This window comes from Pantherophis guttatus, chromosome 3 (assembly GCF_059756535.1).
Source record: "Pantherophis guttatus breed Tessera chromosome 3, ASM5975653v1, whole genome shotgun sequence".
In the NCBI taxonomy this organism is placed as follows: Eukaryota; Metazoa; Chordata; class Lepidosauria; order Squamata; family Colubridae; genus Pantherophis; species Pantherophis guttatus.
The window spans coordinates 151,911,254-151,933,969 of record NC_142065.1 but is presented as its reverse complement, the minus strand read 5'-3'; the positions used below and the strand labels follow the sequence as shown (position 1 = coordinate 151,933,969).

The window sequence follows — 22,716 nt, the reverse complement described above, 5'->3', positions numbered from 1 at the left end:
CAATGACAGCCTATAACAAAAAAAGGGATAAAATTAACTTCCTTCCAAAACTTGGTACAGTCAGTCCACGACTTACAACCACAATGTAGTCCAAAATATCTGTTACTCAGTGAGACAGATGTTAAATGCGTTTTGCCCCATTTTATTACCCTTCTTTAGTTCACTTCACACAGTTAAGTGAATCAACACAGCTGTTGTTAGTAACACGGTTGTTAAGTGAATCTGGCTTCCTCATTGTCTTTGCTTGGTCAGAAGGATGCAAAAGGTGATCACATGATCCCGGGACACTGCAATGGCCATAAATATGAGTCAGTGGCCAATTATGATCATGTGACCACAAGGATGTTGCATAAATGTGAAAACGGTCATAAGTCACTTTTCTCGGTGTCGTAACTTCGAATGGTCACTAAATGGTTGTAAGTCGAGGACTACTTGTATTCCACTTGCCTTCCTTTCTTAAAAACAGAATAAGGTTTGTATCTACCACACCTACATACCCCACTCCTTCCCTTGCTCTCCTTTAAAGCAAAGGGGAGCCAGGGGTTCTCATGCCGGTTTCAAAACAGGCCAAGGTGAAATACCATCAAACAATCAGCTGTCATTCAATATCCTTGGCCTCTTTAAAGAGCGCTTTCCTTCTCTAACAATCGTTTCATGAACTAGGCTCCTGCCCTGCCCTGTCTGGAAAAACAAAAACAAATGAAAGACCAAGCTAGAGTTCTTCTGCCTTCCCTCGCCCCTTCTGGGTCTCCAGAAAGAGAAAGATTAATCTACATAATGCTGAACTGAATCGCTTTAATTCCAGTCAGCTTTTATCATTCAATCACCGAGACCACATGTGGAAAAATTCATGCTAATTCCCCTTAGCAACAGGGGCAGCCAATCGGGAGGCTCCATGCACCATGCAGCTGGCAGCCAGGATCACTCAAAGTAGGTCAGGCCTGTATTTCTAAAAATGCCACGGTCTAGTAACCCCACTGTCCCGTCTGTCAGCCCTGCCCCATAATAACCTCAATTGCTTGGCGACACAATGACATACTGCCCTGTTAAAGAGCCATCAAATCAGGCTCCTGCATTATTTTTTACTGCAAGCCCGGCTCTTGGATGGAACAGGCTTTGCAGGCTAGCATTAATCACGCAGCCCTTTGCGTCCACTTCCATTTTGCTCGGGCAATGGATTCGACATTAATGACCAGCTGCTCGGGCTCCCGCACACAAACCCAATGAAATCTTTCTACCCAGTTGGGTGCACAAAATAACAGCATCCCAGAGTCAGGCAGGCCCAAATCCAAAAGGGCAAGAGTGGAGAATGTGGGCTTTTGTGACTCTTCAAATAATGAAAGGATCCTTAAAACCGCCTGCAGGATGAGACAATCGGAGCAATTGGCTGCATGCAACACACAGCCTTCTCCCCCCAAGAAATGTGAACGTTCCCAGCCTAAAATACACATGTTTGCACAATGCAGTTTATTTTAAGCATATTATTAAGGAGAGCCAAATAAACAAAGAGCTGAACTGAGGCTGACTTTTTTGCAGGGAATCTGGGAAACTAGAAGAGGCTCGGAGCAATTTGGGCAGCCCAGAACAGGAAAGAAACACAAACCACACGTTGCAAAGGCTTGCAGAGGAAAATCAGGAAGGGCTGTGTGAAAGGTGTGTGGAAAAGGCCAGTTGCGAATTAGACACCTCCTACGTCCTCATCACTCACTGCCTGTCCGCAGCAGGACTGCAAATGCAGGTCTAAAATAGTACTGTTAACATCCTTGTAAAGCTCGAGTATTGCAATGTTCCCAAGAAAGCTTTGGAGGATTTGCTGTGGATTTAAAATGCTTTGCTGCAATTCACAACTCTGACCTTCCTCTTCCCCTCTTTGGTGAAACAGAAAAGACTGATTGGAAGTCAAATCACATACCAAAGAGTATAGCTAAACAGCAGCCAAGTTCCAAACAGTAAATTTGTAAGGTAGTTCAGTCTTTTTATTTTTCTTTTCAGTTTAAACAGCACCTTTTGTATTTTTCTTTTTCAATTGTGATACATTCATGACATCCAACTACGTGGGTGAGCTAAACCAGCTAGGGCTATAAGGCAAAGGTATTAGTTAGCAGTGATCAGTCTGCACATTTCCACCCACATTTCTCCAACCTCTGTGGATAACTTGACACTCAACTGCAGAACTCAACAACCCTCACAATGTATCTTGAATTTTATGGACAAAACACATTCATTAATCCATTTGCTCTTGTTTAAGCCAAGCTTGATAACCAGGTTATGCCTATCTTCTTCGTTCTGGGGAACACATCATAGTTATTCTTGGAAAGATACGGTCACTGATGTAACCACCGGACTGCTAATTACAAGCTGCTGACATTTTGCTGGTCTGTGCAGCTCTGTATGAATTATAAGTGTCCCTCCTCCCTTCCCTTCCCTTCCCCACCCGCACATCTTCCTTTAAAATGCCCAAGGCTGAGCTGTTATTGAAAAAGAAGGGTAGCAAGGCTGCAGGAGAAAATACATTTTCCTAATTATCTTTCTTCCTCTAAGAGCAGAAAGCAGAATTCAACCACTGGCTAAACTATCATGGAGCAGAAAGTGATTTCTGCAGTAACAAATCATGCAAAGGACAGGCAAGCTCATTCCAGAATGGCTTACATGGCTACAGAGAAATCTTGCTGGAGATGACACATTCAGAACAATTTAGGGCTGCTGGATTTAAAAACACAGCTGTGCATGCTTGCATGTGCCAAAGAGGCAGCCACTGACATTTCTGCCAAGTTTCCCCTATTTATCTGAGCTTCTAGATGAAGCTTCTAGCCTAAGTTTCTTTCATTTAATTTGGGCCGTTACCACAGGTATATCTTCCTGAATGACCTGGCAGGAGCTGTATTGTATTGTATATTTATATATCTCTGCTTAAAAGGAGACGTGACTCCATTTCACCACTACTCTGCTACACCAGAAATAAAACTTAGCAGTATACATTGTAGAGCACTCTCTTGCCAAAACTGAGCACTGTGCTTTTTTTCAGTGGGATTCTCCCCTCCCTTTAAAACAAATTACAGGCTGACTTTGAAATGCATTAAAAATGTAAATACATTACTGATTTCATCTCGGTTGAATACTAAGCCCAGTTGCCAGCTGGGCTACAAAAGTCATCTGGGATAATTTATTTTGATTAGACTGACCACACTTATATTTACAGTATGTTTTTCTTTTTACTAGACTAAGTACAGCTGTGTTTATAAAGAGTTTAAGGATGGGGGGGAGCCCAACATCCCTCCCTAAATCATACAAAAAATTCAAGACTTATAGGTGTAAGACACACATACATACACACAGAGAAAGCAAGAGAGAGACTTTACAGAATCCTGTGTGCAGAAATGTCTCGCAACTCCTATTTTTTGAAAAACATGTATACCGGAGGCAATTGAACATAGACCCCCTTAGCCAAGCGTCTTCCAGCAGTCCGAATATCTCCCAAGCATTCCCAAATCAGAAAGCTCAATTCACAATGTACAAATACAGACATACATTGATTCTGCACACTTCTCTTTTCCCCCACAAGGCGTTTGTGTCTTTGCAGCCACATACACCTTTCGTTTCCTCTGTAACAGCATTAGGGAGTGTTCGGTCTACAATTTCAAGTCCCTGTCTCCAGGCACATTTCCGTAAATTATGCTATCACCATTGCTGGAATAAGCAGACACCAAAGAGGACAATCAGACGGCATGCAGCTCTCCGTCTTCCTTGCCACTTGCTGGCTTCCACTCCTTTTTTCCCATGGCTGTGCTCTGACAGGCACACATACAAGGCACTTCATTTATCCATCTTCAGCACAGCTCTCCTCTGAGGTGAAACTGCATCACCAAGGCTTTCCCCATAATAATCCAAATAGCAGTGGTTGAATTCTTCCTCTGGACGCATAACGTTCCGTTCATGCTGCATTGCTGCCAATGCCCTCCCTATATGTATCGGATTAGCTGGCACGGCATTTCTTTAAATGTTTGCTCCCCAAACCTTTAACTCCCATTTTCACCGTTCAGGGAGGGGAAAAGTAAACCTTGCATCCCCCATTTCTTCGCCTCCAGCAGCAATAACAGAATGCAGTGCCCAGATTTCATCGTGTGTCTTTCCCTTTGCGTGCTGATGAGTGATGCTCTCCTGAAACAAGCCGGGCTGAAATGCAAGCAGGCAGGCAGGCAGGCAGGCAGGCAACAGCAACCCCAGCAGCAGCAGCAACAGCCACCCAGGTAAATGGGGGAAGCAGGATATGCCAAAAGTGGTGCAGCGTCATCACTCCGAGAGAAGACGAAATCGCTCCTTTCCAACAGCATGGCTCAAATCCTGCAGGAAGGAAAAAGCAGGAGTGCCCCCCCCCCACATATCCCCTCTAAAACAGAGGATTAAAGCAAAACCACTGCAAAATCAAGGCACTAATAAATAAAACTTTTTTTTATTTCTGTCATTTGGGATTGCGACTGCCTATGTTGCTGAACGCAACTGTCCAGAAATGCGGAATCACCCAACCTCTTGTTTCAAACTGCCAGAGAGAGCCAGTGTCACATGAGAACCGCATGATGCAGCACTGAAGTGGCCAAACGCACGTTCGGGGAAAGCAGCATCCACAGATAACGAGACCACAACTGCTCCTCTGCAGCAGCCCTAGAGAAACGGTCCCCTTAAAAGGGCTCGACAGGGACCTACTACACCTCTGCACACACTACATTGCCTGTGTGCCTATGGTTGTGCATGCGACTGCTGAAGGGAAGGCTGCTGGGGATGCTGTTCCACAGACACAAGCTGGATGGCAGAATATTACTTCTTGGCTGCAGTGCTCAAAGCCGATTCCACTTCAATGAATTCCTGAAAAGCCTGCTCCGAACTGGAGAGGATGAAATGAAATCCTCCATATACCATTAGTTCTCCGGCAATCTCCATTTGGCCTGCCTTCTGAATAATTTACCTTTGACAAATAAGAAGCTCACTTAGCCTTTTCCTGTCCCCTGTTACCACTGCATGCTGAAGCCATTACAGAAAGAAGACTTCTCTTGCTGCAATCACAAAAAGAGAGAAAGAGAGAGAGAGAGAGAAAGCATTAATCATGTTATCCAAGTGCTGGGTTTAATAGAAGCTCTGCACATGGCTCAAATCTTTAATGCAAGGCGCTTCTCTGTTATTGGGCACAAAGGCAGCACTTTTTCCTATGTGTTAGTACACAGACAGGTGGGAAATTCTCTTTCTCTCCCACTATCGTACCTATGTATGTGGAAATGTGTGTATGAGATTATGATTTCTTTCTTCAAGTCAAGAGGGGAAGAAAAATACTTTTATCACGCCTCTACCTGAGAAGAGGTTGTCTATTATGCATTCCATAAACTGCCACCTGAAATCCTGGGAATTTTCTGTAAATTCATGTAGGCAATGAGTACTTAGCTAGCAAAAAAACCAAAAACAAAACCCCCACCATGCTAGCATAACTGTATTACAAATATTCTTTTGACTTATGCCTGTAATTGAACCTGGAATTACAGTCGTAAGACATTGCCATCGTAATTTTAGGCATTACATAACTGGACTTGATTTTTTCATCATTTTCTGTCAATAAGTGAATACTGTGGTGGTTAAGGGAATGACATAGCTGTTCAGCAAATCAATTTTCCCCAATGAGCTTTTTTTTTTGCCAGAAACCAGAAGTAAACCCTGGAAAAGGACTAAAAAAAAAAAAGGCACAAGTTGCAGTCATGTGATTGTGGGACACTGCAAATGGCTGTAAAGGTGAGTCAGTTGCCAAGTGTCCAAAATGTCATCACTTGACTGTGGAGATGGAGGGAGGATGTTGTAACTTCAAAGTCAGTTTGTAAGTAGCTTTCAGGGAGTTTGTTGTAATTTCAGATGGTCCTTAAAGTGACCAGTTGTACGTCGAAGAGTATATGTATTATGTAAAATATTTTATGTAATCTTTAGGTTGTTTGTTAATCTGAGATGCTGTATCTACCGTGCCATTTTCCATTTCTCCAAGGAATGTAACTGGATGTTATGCTTTGGGCAGTACTCTTTTGCAAAATATGCTTTTTATTCATATCAGCACTCAGTAACTTGCAATAAAGAAGGAGAAGAGGGAAGCACCCAATGCAGGAAATGCTTCCTTTCATTGCTTCTTAAAGCAATGTGAATTGGCCCAGTCCTCTGAGAACTAAAAAACCTCCTCACAAATATAGTGATAGCCTCCAACACAGGCAAAAATGAACAATGAGGAAGAGTTTAAATTTTAAGAGTATAAGTCAATATACTTATACCGGCTTCTATTGTTGAGACGGTATGAGTTTCCATATTTATTAAGGTGTGAGCATTGGGGCTGGAGTGGAGCAATCAAATGGTGATAATAATGTAGGAGTATCAGATTTGGTCTGCAGATCTGGTACCTAAATCACTACTATGTGAACCCACCCAGGAATGCTTCATAAAGCCTCTGAGAAAGTAAGCCCAATAAAATATCTTCCATACATGAACATACATACTGTAATGTTCCCAGTGTCTGCTCTTCCCAAAGAGTTATAGTTATTGCTATTTTTCCTCTAGATGCTGAATTAAGCCAAACTATTATTCATTGGATTCTTTTCCACAGTTACACTCTTTTGAAATGCTTATAACATCCTCATCTATGAAATTCCTTACGTATTTTACAGTATAAATAATTATACACTGCATGTATTTTCAGGGGCAAAAGTACAGCTTTTATCATACTGGCCTTGCTGTAAACGAGCCAGACATGTTTTATGGTGGTCTGAATATTTAATTCCCATTCTTTTTCTGAATTGAGGTCTTGTTTATTACAATTCAGGCCATTCCCCCTTGTAACACTTGGATGCCTGCCATGCACTATTTGTTTACAGTCACAAGCACGGAAAAATGGGCTTCCCGACTGTACTCCCAAAGTCGAAGGTGAAGTGTCTGGCAGGTGTGAAAAAAATGCAGCTCCTTTAGTTGAAACTATGCAATGTGTTCCATATAAGGCCCCTGTCCTAAACTAACAAAAGAAAATTGGGTTGTTGCCCAAGGTAAAATATTAACACTTTGTTGGGTTGTTGCTAATGGTGCTAAACCAGTGCTCCTAAAGAAATGTACTTGGCTTAGTTTTTGCTTTACAATTTTCTGCAGGAGCAAGTAGAATTCATCAAGGGAACTAAAGTCTGCAAACCTTACATTTAAATCCTGTGAAGCCTTTTCTTCAACATTTCTTTTTGGACTTTAAATGACAATTTAATGTACTTAAGGAAATGGCTGGTGGCTAATATACTTATCAGTCAGAGCTTGAAATCATGAGAAATGGTAGAGACAGAACAATTAAACTATTGCAGGAGTCTATGGGCCCTCATCCAACTGTATTATCAGTTGTCATTGGGGCAGGGGTGAAATCCTCCCGGTTTGCACTGGATCGGGCGATCTGGTAGCGATCGTGCCAGGTGATTCAGTGATCCGGTAGCGATGGCGGAGCAAAGCTCCGCCCACCCACCTGGGCGTTTTAACCAGGAAGTAATGTGTTCTTTACCTTCTGCACATGCGCAGAAGGTTTTGCGCATTCACAGAAGGTCTGTGTGTGCATGTGATGAACTGGTGCATGCGCGGCACGTGCACTTCTGAACCGGTAAGGAAGGTAAGTAAATTTCACTCCTGCATTGGGGTGACAGTGTGATCTCCATTTCACCTAAGTTTTCTTTTTCACCTTTTTAGATTACTAATCTTTAGTATTTTAGATCAGGGGTCCCCAACGCCTGGGGCGTGGTCTAGTACCGGGCTGCAGCCCATTCGGAACTGGGCTGTTCAAGTGGCAGGTGTGCACGCATAGCTCCATTTACACAAGTGACACGTGTATGCACCAGGGGTGAAATGTAAAATTTGTTACTACCGGTTCTGTGGGCATGGCTTGGTGGTGGGGGTAATGTGACTGGGGTGGGCGTGGCCAACTTTTTTTTTAAAAACTTTTCAAAGCATTTTTTCTAATGCTTTGAAAAGCCTCTGCCGATCAGGCAACTCAGCTGGGATCGTCAGAGAGACTTTTTTAAAAATGCCTCTCTGCCGATCAGGCAACTCAGCTGGGATCATCAGAGACTTTTCAAAGCATTTTTTTTACCACCTCTTCGGCCAAGAGGTTGCAGAAAAAAATGCTTTGAAAAGCCTCTGACAATCCCAGCTGAGCCGCGCGATCATCAGAGACTTTTTTTTTACACTTTTAAAAGCATTTTTTCGTCGGAAGAGGTTGTAGAAAAAATGCTTTTAAAAGTAAAAAAAGAAAAAGCCTCTGATGATCATGCGGCTCAGTGGGCATGGTGGGGGTGGGACAGCGCAGGGATTTTTGCTACCGGTTCTCCGAACCACACGCCGCTATCGCTACCAGATCGAGCATTTCACCCCTGGTATGGACCGTTTGTGCTGAACCATCCCCTCTCTCCCCACCCCTGGGCCACAAAGCCGAAAAGACCACTCCTTTATATCCCAGTCCTTGAGAAATGTATATTTTTGAGTGTGTAAAAATTTATAAAATTGGAAATGGTTATAGCCGAGGCATGTGCATGTGTACACGCATGCATGTGTGCATGTACTGTATATGTATCTCCACTATAATCATTTCTACTTTTGCATAAATGACAATATGGAAGTCATCCAGAAGGCAGCGGTGCAGACAGTGATTGAGACACGTTAAAGGCATGTGATCTCACTGTTTGGTGAGTTGCACTGCTGCCAGTTGACTTCTGGGTACAGTTAAAGAAGCTGATTTTTATCTATACAGCTTTTCATGGCAAAAGGATTGACTGTCTGAGGGATGACTTATCTCCAGTTGCCTTTGCCCCATGTGGAAAATTTGAGCTGAGTGGGTCCATTCCGAATGTCAATTCCTGTCTCCTGAAATAATCTTTGCTCCTCCTCTTCTCAAGATTTACAGAATGTAGCTCCCAATCTTATGTCAATCAGGACATTCCTGAAGACATGATTGTTCTTCCAGATTTTGGAGACAGTGAATTGTGGAGTCTCTCGTTTTTGTGTTATGTTTTGCTTCCGGTTTGTTGTATTTTTAATTGTAATTGCCCAGAGTTGTTTGGGAGTCCAGAGGGCTATAAACTAAACCTAAAAGCTAAACCTAAAATAATACTAACACAAAACTAATATTGGTTGGGGGAGGTTGACTGGCCCAAAGACACCTTGTCAACTTTCATGAATGAATGAATGAACGAACAAACAAATAAATATAATGGTAAGCTATTGATGTGCCTAAAAAAACCAAATTATTTATAGTATAAGACCAAATGTTATAACCCTTGTTTGTAGGATAAATGATCCCTCAATGTTGCATATACAAGAATAACGCTGCATCATACCAAGCGCCTATACATCCCAGTAAGTCAAAGTCCACAAGCAAGATATGACAATAAAGTCCTTCTTCTCAAGTATACTAGGAATTGATCCTGTATATTTCATGTGAGATGGGAGGTACAGGTAATCCTCAATTTACAACCATTTATTTAGTGACCATTCAAAATTACAGCGGCAGTGAAAAAAGTGACTTATGACCATTTTTCACAAATATGACCATTGTAATATCCCCATGATCACATGATTGAAATTCAGATGTTTGGAAACTGGTTTGTATTTATGATAGTTGCAGTGTCCCACGGTTACGTGATTATTTTTTTTGACACCTTTTGATACGCAAAGTCAAATTCACTTAACAACTTTGTTACTAATTTAACAACTGCAGTGATTCACTTAACAACTCTGGCAAGAAAGTTGGGAGCAAACGAAAATGGGGCAAAACTCACTTAACAACTGTCTTGCTTAGCAAAAGAAATTTTAGCAATCCGTTGTGACTATATGTTGAAGACTATCTCTATAACATATAGCTATCGTTATTTTAGCCATCCTTTATATTCTATATTTCTAATTTATATTATTATATATAATTTATTTTACATACCTGGTATATCAAAATAAAACATTATAACAAAATAATGATTTAAAAAGAACCTCGTAAGCCAGTGGTTCTCAACCTTTTCTTCACCACAGACCCCCTCTAAATACCTTTTGTGGCCACGGACCATGGCCATGGAGCACCAAGACTTAACTCAAGATATAAATCGTAACATTTCTTCAAGCCTTTGCACACGACATTGCGGTTCCCCAGGGGTCCGCAGACCACAGGTTGAGAACAGTAGTGGGTTTCAAAAATTTGTGGGCATGGCATGGCTTGGTGGACGTGGCATGGGAAAGATACTGTAAAAACTCCATTCCCACCCTGCTCCAGGGGAAGGATACTCTAAAATCCCCATTTCCTCCCAATCAGCTGGGACTCAGGAGGCAGAGAATAGACGGGGGCAGGGCCAGTCAGAATTTTTACTACCGGTACTCCGAACTATTCAAAATTTCTGCTACTGGTTCTCCAGAACTGATCAGAACCTGCTGAAACCCACCTCTGGTTGAGAACTACTATTGTAAGCCATCAACACTCACACACATGCATACACAACACACACATACAAATATAACGAACAGTCACTAGTAAACCAAAATTTAGCACATTCTTAAATGTGACCAACAAAGAGATAAGTTTAGCCTTGCTTCCCAAGTATTCCTAGATTACTTAGAATGTTGGTCAGAAGCAGAGAGCAAGCCTAGGAGCCAGAAAGTAAAAGATAGAGTAATTAGGATTTAGAGGCAGCCTACAGGGGTGCAGTGGGGGAAAAAGAAGATAGGAGTCAGCATTAGCAAGCAAGGAATATCAAGCAGACCATATTGCTCAGCAAAGTTCAGCTGAAACCTCCAAAAAGATTTAATCATGATGGATAAAAAAGCCAAAACATCCTCTTACTAGAGAGAAATTGTTTCGAAGGAGGAGAGAATGTCAACAAAATTCTCAAAGGTGAAATATGGTCCTCTTGCATAAATTTTGTTAAAAGATGGAGAAAGAGTCTGGGTGGATTCATTCTCATTCGTTGTATACTACAATAATCCCTCCAGTGGTATGTAGCCTCCCTGGCTTCTCATATTTCCATTAAATCAGCACTGAACTGAAACATGGATAAAATGAAATCTTATGGTACTTAGCAAAACCTTTAACTGATTTCCTGGAATTACTTAAAATAATAGTTTTATCTAATTAGTAGCATTCTGAAAGAATATTTTTAGAAAATCCTTGGGAATTTACTCTGTTTCTTTAGACCAAAAAAAAAAAAAAAAAGGTTGGTCTTTAACATTAAAAAAAAAAAACCCTCTCATGCATTACACATGAGCTTGTCCAGAACAATAAAGCAAAATAATTAAATTTCAAAGAATGAACACCTTCAGTTGAACAATGCATTTATTCTGCTGCTAAATACAAATAAGAATGGTTGGGTGGGGGAACTGAAAAAGGAAACAAGATATGCATATTTATAGGTGTGTCTCCCCATCTGGGGCACAGAGCTTGAGAAAAAGCACAGAAACAATTCTCATTAAAGATATGGATAAAAAAAGAAAGTGGCAGAGGTCAGGTGCAAAATCTGAGCACCCTACAAAGTCAGACAGGAAAGGTCAAGGAAATTCATCTTACATAAGCGAAATCTTAACACAGGGCTTTAAAATTCCTTCCCAACCTTTTGACAGCACAACTCAAATGACACCAGTTCTGGTTAGTGCAAGCCAGAGATTTCTCTCATATTCAAACCATGAAACTGTGGTTTCCGATTCTTATTTAAAGAGCCATTTTAAATCGTGCCTCTTTGGTTTCAGTTTCGCGTGCAAGAAAGAAAGCAGCAAATTACTTGAAGAAACCAGGAGGTGGGGGGGGGGGAAATCAGATCAGCTTCCTGCCATGAAATCTTGATCAATTCAAGTGTACTTTTGGGGATTTGGTATCAGCACCTGAGGAATGAACAGCTTCACTGTATGATTTGCCAGGAAAGAGAAGTGTAAACAATACAGAACCTGCTTCAGCAGGAGCTATATTATTCAGATTTGAAAGACCACTTTGGCTGCCTGTTGGGTCTCAAGGTATTTATCTTTAAATTTTTAATTACTTCAGGACCACATCTTAAGGAAACCTTTGCATACCGGTCTGCCTCAGGTTTAAGGATGAGCAATCTGAGGATTGAGGTCCGTGAGCAGTTCCAACACTCTTTTTTATAGCCCCTGGAATCCTGGTGGCCACAATTACAAAAATCAGCAGGCAAAGTCTGTGGAGATTCTCAGTCATTCAGGTCATGGTTGTCCCAAAGGTGCTTTTTTCCCCTTTTTTTCAAGAAGCAATTGGACTTTCTGCACCTTTGGATCAACAGGCAAAGCTTCCTACCCATTGGAAATGAAAAACACACAAAAGCAAAATACAAGATCCAAAATGTGATTTACAGAGTAGTTTAAAAAATGGGAATCCAATCTCTGGGGGAAAAAACCAAAAACCAAAAATATTGATCCTGTCCACAAATTGCTCTGCCCACTTCCTAACATCTTTATCACAGCAATCCTCCAATAAGTATAACTTGCAGAAAATAGTCTACCCCTGTTTTAGAATCCTCAAAGTCTTTAAGTGCAGGCAGTCTTCGTTTAGTGATCACAATTAAGACTCGCAACGCTATTCCTAAGCGAAGCAGTTGCTAAATGGAAACTCATGCAACCACAGTTGTACTTTCCTTTTTCCCACTTCCCCACCCTTGGGAATGCTCATCCTGGCCTTTGGGATAATTAACCAGAAGGGAAATAATGTTTGTATTTACATTCATTGGAGAGGAAGGGATTATAAAACAGTAAGCAGGCATACAATTGGGAATACACCAGGCTGTTTGTGGAGCATGCTAGCAGCTGCTGGAACTAGTGCATTGCTTTTGATATGTATTCTCCATTGTGGGCCTACTTATTCTCTTGTAATCCCTTCCTCTCCAATCTCTCCTCTTGCAAGACAGGGGGAGGGAGGGAAAACAACCAGTTAAGCACAGGGCAACACATATCATCTGTAATGGCAATCACATAATTCAGGGATAATACTATCATAACTTTGATCACTGAATAAGGGAATCAGTATGCAAGGACTACCTGTGGTTGTGTTACATACAAAGGCAAAGCAACCTTTCTCAACCTGGGAATTTAGGAAATTTCAGTGCAACTCTTCTGGAGGACACCAGAAGTACAGAAGGTTGCCTGAAGAAGAGGCTTTTTTGGCATTGGCATCCTCACTTCTTCACACTGTTTCAATCTTTTTGCTCCAAATCAAGATTTTTGGCATTTTAAGACACTACTCTTAGCAAGTGGTAACACTTATCCAAATCACAGGAAACCTTAGGACTACAGACAGGATTGGGAAATCGAAGATGGCAAACCACTTCAGTATTGTTGACAAAAAATAGCACGAATGTGTCGTTAAATCTGCTTTGCTTATTCCAATATATATTCCAATCTGCTTTGCTAACAGTGTCATTTTTCCATGTCTTTAAGTCTGTAGGTGTTATTTACAATATGGCTTTGTTTTACCTGTGTATGCGTGTGTGTGTGTGTGTGTGTGTGTGTGTATGGCATAGCTCAGCTTCCACCCATCTGTTTTAATGGGTGGTATAGATCAAACTTGAAGAAACAAGTAAATAGGGTATTTGTGAGTAGACAAAATATGCCAGGCTTGCACAAAACCATTTATCTGACCACATCATTTATAAACAAGCAACTGTTTTCAGAAGCTTTTACAAATTACTAGCTGTTTGAGGCAACCTAATTATAAATGGGAGTGACATTTCCTGGATTTAGATTTATTCTAATCCGAGCTGTTTTGTACATTAGACTTCACAACACATATCTTCCATATCTTCTATAGATGGATACTCACAGGAGCAGGACAATGTCAGAAGAAAGCTTTCTGGAAACCACAACTCACAATGCTAGTTAGATGGCCATATAAACCTTCTAAATAAATTACACTAGGAAGCTTCTCAAGAAAATTAGAGAAATCAGTGGCACTAGGTGTCTTGGCTAGAGCTATCTTCCACCATTTGGATGCTGGATAATTCTGAGTACAAGTTCCTAATAAGGGTTAAACAAAACACTGCATTTATAGCCATGGTGGCACAGTGGTTAGAATGCAGTGCTGAAAGGCTAGGTCACTGCTCACTCTAGAAGTTCAATTCTGAGCAGCTCAAGGTTGACTCAGCCTTCCATCCTTCTGAAGTCGGTAAAATGAGGACCCAGATTGTTGGGGGCAATATGCTGACTTTGTAAACTGCTTACAGAGGTCTGTAAAGCATTGTGAAGCTGTATATAAGTCTATATGCTATTGCTATCACTAAGTTCAGTTTATAGGCGTCTCATAAACATTGGACTGGCCACCATGCAAGGTAATATTCTCAGAAATACAAGATGTGTTTCAACAGGAAAAAACATTGCGGACGTCAAGTGTGTGCATCAACCATTAAAATGGTCATACAAGGAGAAACTTCCCACAAGCATGTTAACATATAAATCAACAGTTAATTCCTAATATACAAACCAGCTCGCCAGATGTTTCTGTTGTAAAGATTCAGGACTTTTTATTAAAAAAAAAACCTGGTAGCCATTTCTCCAACAAAAATACCATCTGTTCACATTGGATGGAAGGACTAATAAAACAAAAAATAATTCTATGACCCATACTGAGGACTTGGCAGAATTGCCAAAGGGACAAGAGTGCAGAATTGCATAGAGAAACATACTGGAGTTTCATCAGAAAACAAGCATAAAGTTTTCAAAATTGATGATCTGAAGTCCTACGTTTATTGACATGATTCCAAGGACAGGGTTTTGAAAATGAAGCTAAGAAATTCAACTGCAAGCCATAGCTCCAGCATGGCCTCCCTGAGTAGCTGGGTGTGAATAATTACCTCTTAAACTTGGCATCCATTTATATAACAGAGATAATAAGTGACTCCTCCTTTCAGGAAGGAGAACTTGGCATGTTCAGAAAGTGTTTCATAAATAGTAATAGCAATCTAATCCTATGTAAATATTACAATCCCTTATCCAAATTTTGCATTACAAGAATGTTTTGGAAGGTGCCAAGACAGTTAGACAGTTCTTTTGGGAGCTGTTCATATGAAATAAACTTACTTTTATAATGGAACCCACACTGACATTCTATGAAGTTGGGGGGAACTAAAAATATTGGAATCAGTGGTGACACTCTCAATGGGAATATACTTTGATCTCTTTATCCTCTCCATTATCAAACCACTTGCAGGTCTGGTACCTCCAAGAACCTAATAATAAGCCTCTTGCGATGAGAGGAATGGTATTCTTTTTATCTTGCCTTAGGGCATTGAATTTCTTGCAATAGCAGGACCTCTGCTTATGAAAGATTATAAAAGGTATCAAATAAAGTGAAGCAGACTCAATGCAAAGCTTTAAACTGGTGTGAAGTAGGGCGATTTGAAGTAGTTTGTCACTCACTCTAAAAATAGCAAAGGTATCCAACTATGCCTTGTCTCTAATTCAAAGTCCTCTGCAGAACTTTGCCTCCAACATGTAGCTGAGAAATAGCATCGAAAACATTGTGCATGTGTTCAAGCAGCACAGTTTGGTAAAGGAGAATTGAATTCAGGGAGTAATAATTTCTCTTCCTAATAATCTGTCAAAAGAGTGTTTTGAATTAGTAGCATCTTTATAGGCCTGGGGATGCTACTAGAATCCATTCTTGCATCTCAGGTTTTTTAAAAAAAACTCTGTGATGGTATTTTGTCTTGTGAACAATTTGTTTTTTGTTTTTGTTTTGTCTTTCAATTCTTTCCCATTTCCACTATCACTTGAACTTCTTTCAATTACTTTGTGTATCAAATTTTCTTTGACAGGGCTCCCTTCCTTCCACCACATAGCCAATATAGTCCAAATTTTTATTTTAAAGCAGTAATTTTTCATCCCTAGTTTTTACATAACCCTCCTTCCTTAACTAGCTATTTATTCAGTAACGGTGTATGTGATGGTCCTGGCATATGTCCTTGTTAACAGTATAGCTTCATTGGTGAAGAGGCAATATTATTAGAAACAGGGTATTAGTTTAACCTTGAGAAAAAATTACGAAGGGTGAATACGATAGCAATCTTCAAATACCCGAAAAGATGCAGCATACAAACGATCAAAACAGGGGTGCTATTCAGCAGGTTCTCACAGGTTCTGGAGAACCGGTAGCGGAAATTTTGAGTAGTTCAGAGAACCGGCAAATACCACCTCTGGCTGACCCCAGAGTGGGGTGGGAATGGAGATTTTGCAATCTCCTTCCCCCAGGAATGGGGAAGGAATGGGGATTTTGTAGTATCCTTCCCCTGCCAAGCCCACCAAGCCACACCACGCCCACCAAGCCACGCCCACAGAACTGGTAGTAAAAAAAATTGGATTTCACACTGGATCAAAACCTATTCTCTTTCATTCCAGAGTGCAGGACAGAAAATCATGAAATTATGATAGAGAAATCAGATGTTAGAAAAAAATGTACTGACAGTAAGAACACTGGACCTGTGTGGCCTCCTCTTTATTAGATATATCTGAACAAAGATTTGAGAGCCATCTGTCTGGGGTACTTTCAATTAGATTCCTGTCTTTAAAAAGAAGTTGGATGCAAGTAGGCCTCTTCCAAATCTAAGACTCTTATGATTTTAGTGGCAGCAATTTATTTATTTAGAGAAATTATTAGGGCATTTTCAATGATTCTAGGTGGGTTACAAAAAACAAAAAACCAATGTAAAAAGAATACAAACAATAAATCCCTACCCCCTTGGTGACAACAAGCAATCAAACAAGCCACGATGGGATCCATCACACTCTGCCCAATGGAAAAAACCAAGGTCTTCAGGGCCTAGTGAAAGCGTGACAAAGTTAAATTAATATGTATATGTACAAACACACACACACACACACACACACACAGTATATCTGTGGGTGTATTTGTAGAAAAACTAAGTTATGCCTTTCTTTATCTGTGACACATATCATGCCGGTCTTATTTCTATACTTCAAACTCCAATATTTTTAGCTTCTAAAAAAGGGTTCTAATTTCTTAAATGATTGTACATGTCAGTTCTAAGACTTGATGGTAGCTTATGTGCTTTCCAGGTTTCAAATAATAATTTAATGCCTGGATTCCATGTAAACTAAATTCATCGACCCTTGTGTCTGACCCAAATTCTTGTAGTACTATAATCCTTATAGGTTATTACCAGTATTTAGGGTACTATTATTATATTGTTCCATTACTTCTACTTTATTGTATACTTAGATTCCTATAGGATTGGAGTAGCATAATAATCTTACACCTGCATACAGTACATGTAGCTGCCTTTTCCCCAATTTTTTCAATTCAGAAAAGCCCTGATCTTTATTGTACTTAAAACAATGATTTCCAGGCAAGTTAGTTTATTTGCTACTGCACTCTGTACCCTGTTCTCAGGTCTTTGTTGGGGGGTGGGGGAGGAGATTGCTATGCAATCTAACCTAAAATGTTAGGAAGCATATTCCAATTTAGGAGTAATCTCTGATCTCTCCTCCTGCGTATCACTGAACTACATTATGTGCACATGTGCCAGTATGCTTCTATGTATATGAACAACATACACCTAAGGATGTCTCATGCAATCTGCACATCATTAGCACAATCGCTTACATTTTCTCTATTCCAGTACAGATTCTCTATGTTCTGTTATAAGTGTGAGTGCAAAAGATTCATCAAGAGTAATGAGAGTATTAAAAATATGACTGTATTAAGTACGCACATTTCTATTAAAATGCTTCAGCAGCATCTCAGTTGCAATCACCAACACCAAATATGATTAAGTGGCACATCCATAACATTTTACCAAACAATCCATATATTTTTACAAGAGTAAAAATATGACCTACTGAATAGTAGCAATTTCTCTTTGTGGTGTTATTGTGAAAGAAAGACATCAAATGAAAATCATCTTGTTATCTGCAAATGCCTGTTTATTCTAATGCACCAGAAACACTATCAAGATAACCTCTGGTGTGATCTCAGCTATCTTCAGTTGCCCCCCTAAATCCATTACTCGCTCACCACGGAAGTTACTGACTTCTTGGAGCAAAGATAATGAAGGTTATTGAGATTCTGCCAGTGGATATAGAATCATTAAAGCAAGATAGTCCACAATTTATGACTTGCTCCATGGACAGCAGGGCATTATTTTAACGATAAAATTGCAATCTGCAGAGGAAGTGGCTAAACTGAAGGAGCCACATAAAGACGGATCATTAGTATCAATCACGGTGACACTACTGTGGACATCTTTATTGCTTTAAACACACTAATCAAAGACTTCTGCATTCAGATGGAAGGATTGATCAATACAAGAAACATCTCCTCAGAGAGGAATTTTAAATTATCCATTGAAAAAGGTATCACAAAAGACCCAATGAGTCATGTGCTGAGCAGACAGCTATGTAAATTACATAAATAAATATTTAAAGGGAGATGAAATATGAACCAATGCATAAAAAAACCTGGCTGGTCTATAACACAGACACGTATGTAGTTCTACAGTTATTCTTAATTTGTTTAAAAATAAAAATGTGCACTAAACTATTCAGGAATGGAGTGTTTACAAAAAGCCTGGGATTCCAATTCCTGAGTCATGAAGCTCACTGAATGTCATCTTTCCCTTGTAATTTCTAATAAGGATAATTAAAAAGCGTCTATGTAGATAAACTTGAGGATAGGATAGAAACTGAAGTATTGTAGTGAATACCAGTGTGAGGTGGGTATAAGAAGCAAAACATTTACAGAGTTGGCACTTTATCTGTTTCTGTTGCTCCCCTCTGGGAGGAGGTTTCGAAGTATTTCTAGCAGGATTACCAGATTCTGTAACAGCTTTGTTTCTATGTCATCCATCTGGTAAACTTGCAAGATTCGTTTCTCTCGCCATGTACAGGCATATATCCGAACTAGACTGTGTTGTTTCCCCATTTCATATAATATATGTCGGTATATGCATAATTTGGTATTTATTTATTTATTTAGTCATGTTTATGTAGTCCATATTAGAGATGGAGACCCTTTGAGAGCTGTATGCGACGAAACTTCATTTTAATATATGCCGATTAATCAGGAGTGTTATTCAGCAGGTTCTGACATGTTTTGGAGAACTGGTAGCGGAAATTTTGAGTAGTTCGAAGAACTGGCAAATACCACCTCTGACTGGCCCCAGAGTGGGGTGGGAATGGAGATTTTGCAATCTCTTTCCCCCAGGAGTGGGGAGGGAATGGGGATTTTGCAGTATCCTTCCCCTGCCATGCCCACCAAGCGATGCCCACAGAACTGGTAATAAAAATTTTTTAATTCCACCACTGTGATTAGTGTACATCCAAAGTGACAATAAAGTTAGTCTTTGTCTATTCTATGTCTTCTATGTCTATCTATGGAATACCTTGGTTTAATGGATTTAGAATATCAACAGCCCACATTTCTTTCAAATCATTCGATTTCCCTATTATTTTTCCATGCACTTTATGCACTATTTCTAGCGTGTTTAGACTGCTTGCTCTTGCATCTGCTTCCAGCTTTACTTTTTTAGTTTTCTTATGCCTCATGTTTTAATTAATATCTTATGTTCTTGTGTTTCTAATTTATCTGTAAAACAGCTTCAATCAGGTGCAAATACTTCGTAAACTTTATGACACTGAGAACCCTGCTGGCCTTCCAAATGTAAAAAGACTTCTACTTGCATTCAACTATACACATATTGAAGTCCATTTCTGACTCTGAAGACTTAAGACTTTAGAGCAGGGGTCACCAAGCCCCGGGCCACAGCCTGTTCAGAACTGGGCCACGGATGTGGTCGGCAAGTGTGTGCACGCACAGTGTGAAGCTGCATTTGTGAAAGTGGCATGTGTGTGCGTGCAAAATTATCCCTTCTCCCAACCCCACCATCACCACCTCTGCCGGTCCACTGAGCCAGAGAGGTTGAAGACCACTGCTCTAAAATACAGAGTATAAGAGTTGAAATTTCCTTTGAAGGTATAATGCCTAAACCAAGATAGAGCAAGATCAGAACCATTCCAGGGGTGAAATGCTACCTATTCGGACCGGTTTACCTGAACCGGTAATAAAAAATGTTACCGGTTTGGGCGAACCGGTAGTAAAAAAATATTACCAGTTCGTGGGAACTGGTATTTCTGACGATCAGCTGTGCCACGTGATTTATATTTGCTAGAAAGCAGGAAATCCTGCTTTCTAGCGAATCTAAATCGCGTGGCACAGCTGTTCCCCCTCCTTGCTGTTCTACTTACCTTTGCAGACTCAGAAAAGGCTTCTTAATCCTCCTTTTTCAGTGCTGCACAGTAGTGCCTGTGGTGTGCATGCGCACAAAGCACACATTTGTCGCACACTGCGCATGCGCGCGCAAAGCAAACCGGTAACGAAGTAAACCGGTAGCAGACTTCAGAGCATTTCATCCCTGAACCATTCCGTTCTGGATTGTTTCTTTCATTAGCATTGTGCCTTGTTGCCATATCCAACTTCACCCGTATCCCATTTCATACTGCACAGAGGCTAAAGTGTGCTGTTGCTGCTCATATAAATATTTTAGCACTATTGATCAAGAAATTCTTCAGCTATGGCAGCCATTATTTAAGCCAGTGTGGTGCTTGTGAGGAAATTTTCTGTCAGCTATTATTATAGACATATAAAAATAATTTTAACAAGTGTTAAGAATCACGTACTTGCATCTAGAAACTTTTATGTAGAAACAGATTTCGAATTACCGTGAATCTGAATGGAAACTGTCATAACAAGCAGAGACAGAGGAAAGATCAGCATGCTAATGAAATCATCAAAGAAGTAGGAGATCGATCTCTTAGTGACTTGATAATTAGGCTAGCAGAAGACAAATTCCAATTGTGTCCTGTTAAGATAGCTGTAAGATGTCATGCTAACCCACTGTATCAAATAAGGGAAGGGGTAAATTTAAGATCCACAAAAGGAAGATTCGGCTCATGGAAGTCAAAAGAAGGACATATTATGCAGCATCCCTTGGTGACTGAGAAACCCAGGACAGTAAGCGAAGCAAGTCACAGTATGAGAAGGAGAAGAAGTTGTTCCGATTACAAAGTTTACTAAAGCTTACAAAACAAAGATTTGTATTCGGAGTCAACTGATGATGAGGCAGCATGCAAGAGAGAGGGAGGGGGAGGGAGGGAGGGAGAGGGGGAGAGAGAGAGAGAGTTCTAATATATAAATTTCTAATAAACTCAGTAATCTTCAATTTTAGGTGTTCATACCCTTTTTGCAGGACACATTCATGCCATTTTTATGCCAGTTAGCAGAGTACAGATTACCTTTCACTCAAGTAGCAAAAACATCACAAGGTGAAAGCACTCATAATAATAAAAATAACAATGTAAAATACAAACTGTGTTTTGGAACTTGGCCATTATGGCTGCAAATTAAAATACATGCAAACTTCATATGGTTAAGATGTATATTTTAAGACTTCTATAAATCATATCACAGTTGGCACTTCCCAGATGCCAAACATGTACCTAACCTAATAAGCACTGTGTTAAAAACATGAAGTTTTCATTATGCTTTCTATTCAAGTCCTGGAAGGTCATAGAGGTTGCAAACAGCAGATTACCCATGGATTTACAGGCATTGGAACTGATCCTATGATATGAATCCAATTGTTGCGAGATGAACTGGAGGTAAAGTTTGACTATACTTGAATTGTTACTTGGTGACAGTGATCTGGAATATCTCTGTCCATCGTAAACCTCTGAATTAACTGAGCCCCATCTGGAAGAAATATTCAGAAATTTTATCTCATTTAAAATGCAACATGAGACTGATTACTTAGTTTTTTGGAGGTTGTAACTCCACTGGCAGATCAATTGCATATACAATTCCAATTGATAGCTATTAAAAGACTGATTCAGTCTGTATAATCCATTTCATTCATTGATCTGGTAAACTGATCCTTTCCAGATATTTCAGACCTCAATTTCTATTAGCTTCCATTTTCATGGACAATAGGAAAAGGATTGTGGGAGTTGAAGTAAAAAAAATAAGATCCCAGTTTAAGAAAAATCTACTTTTCCACATTCCACCTCTGCTAGAGGTACAATTAATTTAAAAGTGGACCTAGGGGCCTTTTCTGTATGACACGAAGAATGGAAAAATGTTTCTTAGTCTACATTAACTGTTCTTACTCTGCCTCTTCCATAATTTCTTTCAGCAAGCCTTAGACTTAATATCTGTTTCACTTAGATTGGATTTATTTATTTTTATTTATTAGATTTTTTTACCTTGATCACTTTATATAATTTGATTATATTGTACACCATTCAGAATCCCTCTCTGGGGAAAATGGGCAGTTTAGAAATAAGAAATATAAATAAACAAACAAACTCAAGGCAGTGAACATACGTAATACTCCTTCCTCCCTCTTATTTTCCCCACAAGAGCAATCTCGTGAGGTGGGTGGGGCTATGAGAGAATGCCTGGCCCAAAGTCACCCATTCAGCTCTCATGTCTATGGTGGGATTAGAACTCACTTAGAACTTGGTTTCTAAGACAGCACCCTAAGCATTCTACCAATCTGGCTTTTTGCATTTGTGTTTGTGTACATCAAATTGGCAGTAGTATTTCAAATCATGGGGCATTGGAAAACTCACAGTTGTAAATCCACAAAATATTAGAACTTCATTTTCAACCAGTCACCTCAAGCAGTACAGAAAGTA

The 22,716-nt window shown here is 40.0% G+C and overlaps 1 long non-coding RNA gene across 30 annotated transcripts in view; it reads right to left on the bottom strand.

Annotated features, from left to right (window-relative positions):
* Positions 1–22,716, bottom strand: part of LOC117672539 (uncharacterized) — a 363,153-nt gene that overhangs the window by 131,004 nt on the left and 209,433 nt on the right. For 19 of the 30 annotated variants that reach the window (XR_015733297.1, XR_015733311.1, XR_015733305.1 and 16 more), the window contains one exon: positions 1,955–5,048. The exons of 9 other annotated variants lie outside the window; for them this stretch is intronic. This is a non-coding gene — a long non-coding RNA (uncharacterized LOC117672539). Of the gene's footprint in view, positions 1–1,954; positions 5,049–22,716 lie in introns of those variants that run through there. 2 more of the 30 variants (XR_015733298.1, XR_009620210.2) reach the window with 2 other exon arrangements.